The following is a 2,431-nucleotide window of genomic DNA, read 5'->3' on the forward strand; positions in this document are numbered from 1 at the left end:
AACAACCCCCCGTCTTCCAGCATTGCATAGCTTATGCATGGGTATTCCCCCAAATGTTACTATCTGCGCAACAGCATTGGGCAGACAGAGAGCTTCATCCCACAGATCCACCCGGTCACCCCTGAGAACACTACCTGTCCTATAAGCCGTTTCCTTGCCTCCGTTGCTTTTGGGCAGAGTGTTTCAGAGTGAAACTAGCCTTTACCTTTCCTCCTCCTAAGCTTTGCTGGGTTTCTACAGTTTCCACAGTCAGCACCATGGAAAAGCGCCACCGTGTGGACAAAGCCAGAATGACATTTATAACAGCCAGCTATGGCAGGAACTAAGGCAGTCCTGCATAGTGAAAACTCACCTGAGAAAGGTATTAACGGGCTCTCCCTCCCATCCACCCTCCACACTCACCCCTACAACAGTGACAGAGTTCACTGAGTTTTGTAAAGACTGACCAAGACTCTGCCCATAGAAGCCACAGGGCTCTTAAGGTAGAGCAGGGTTGAAGACCTGGTTTCTGATTATCCCAGCCCAGGTCTCTTATTCGGTCCCTGCACGCCTTTAGTATAAGTGACTCTCATTCTTGATATTATAAAAGTGTGCTTCAAATGAATGCTGGTCCTACCATCTCAATAGCTTCTTGAGAGCTGAGCCTTTTCAGAACAGCCTGAAAAGACCATCTCCTTCCAGATCAAAGGTCATGGAATGCCCAGCTGTGAGGTTGGTTTTATTTATTTATTTGGTTCCCAGGTCTATTTGCGAACACAAAAGGAACGGAAGCCAAGTATAAATTCTTTCTTTCTTTCTTTCTTTCTTTCTTTCTTTCTTTCTTTCTTTCTAGATTTATTTATTTTTATATATGTGAGTATACTGTCCATGTTGCTGTCTTTAGACACACCAGGAGAGGGCATCAGATCTCATTATGGATGGTTGTGAACCACCATGTGGTTGCTGGTAATTGAACTCAGGACCTCTGGAAGAGCAATCAGTGCTTTTAACCGCTGAGCCATCTCTCCAGTCCTATAAATTCTTTCCCAAAGAGAGAAAAGCATTTCTCAGTCAAGGATCACACCCAACCCCAGAAAGCATTTAGTGTCACACAGGGGTAAAACCATACTAGGTGTCCCAGATGGCAGAGTTCTTTGTCCCTGAACTTAGTAACCAAGCCATAGTTCTATAGAAGGAATGGAGGTAGTCCTGTGACAAATCCTGGACCTTCAGGAAACAGGTGCTGCCATTGTGACACACTGTTCAGTTTCTTTCTGTGGCTTCACCCACAGAAACACAGGGACCAAAGACAGTGACTTCTCTACTAGGTTCCACCATTGCTGTCCTTGCTCTGCCCACGTGCAGCCCCCCTCCACAGAGGTCTCAAGTCGAGGGTCACAGGGTTCTCTCTATACAGAGCTTACTTACACTTCTTGTTGCTTGTTTTGTTTTATAAATCAGTGACCTGTGCAAACTCAGAGAGACCCTTGAGGTATCCCAAAGCTGGAAGAAGAATCAGTGTACGTTGAATAGATGAAATAACATTCACAAAGGCACCCATAGGCTGGCATCCTGGAGAGACATCAGCTGTGGGAGTATCTTAGACACATACAACTTCTAGGTTCACATTCAACACAGAATCTTCAGGGAAGGCAAGAAAATCCAAGGGGGCATGGACAGAAAGGGGCCTCAGGGTGCATAGGGCAGCCCCTCAGATATGAAGGGGCTCACACATGAAACTCTCCTAACTTACTTACCTGGGAACAAATGCCTGGGATTTTCTCCATTAGGTGGTGAGGTGGCTGCCTTCCCATCATGCCCTGGGCCAGTGACAATTCAACAATGACCTTTTCTTAAGGGTGTGAGGAGAGTGGTCACAGTCATCCAAAAGTGGAACACATTCCCTTTCAGTCTGGCCAGGAGCCAGGAGGATCTGCAGTGAGCCCCTCCAGAAGAGATAGAGTCTGAGTGCTTAGCAAAGAGCTGGGCACCGGCACTAGAGAGCTGTCAGGCCATTGAAGCAGCAGCCGTTCCCAAGAGGTGCTTCCCAAAACTCTGACTGCAGGTACCTAGGGGAGAGCAGAGTTGCACTGGGCCCTCCTGTGTTCCTTTCTTCCTTTCTTTTAAGTCCATCTTGATACCCAGCATGTGTGGAACTTCATCTGTATCCCAAACATTGTGCTGATTCAGATCTGGTCAGGGGTCTGAACCTCTGTGATCCATCAGGAGTGCTGGGACTCGATCGCCAGTATTTGTGGTGTGACTGGATGCTTAGCTGGCTGGGATTCACTGTCAGGCAACTCTACTAAGCATCTGCTAAGCTCACTTTAGCCTCAAATGTCCATAACCCAGGTGCAGCTCATCTTCAGATGGGATGCAGGAGACTGACGGCTTACCGAGTTACAAGGCCTCCTCCTCCTCCTCCTCCGCCTCCCCCTCCCCCTCCTCCTCC

The sequence above is a fragment of the Mus pahari genome, chromosome 6 (assembly GCF_900095145.1).
Source record: "Mus pahari chromosome 6, PAHARI_EIJ_v1.1, whole genome shotgun sequence".
NCBI classification, from domain to species: Eukaryota; Metazoa; Chordata; class Mammalia; order Rodentia; family Muridae; genus Mus; species Mus pahari.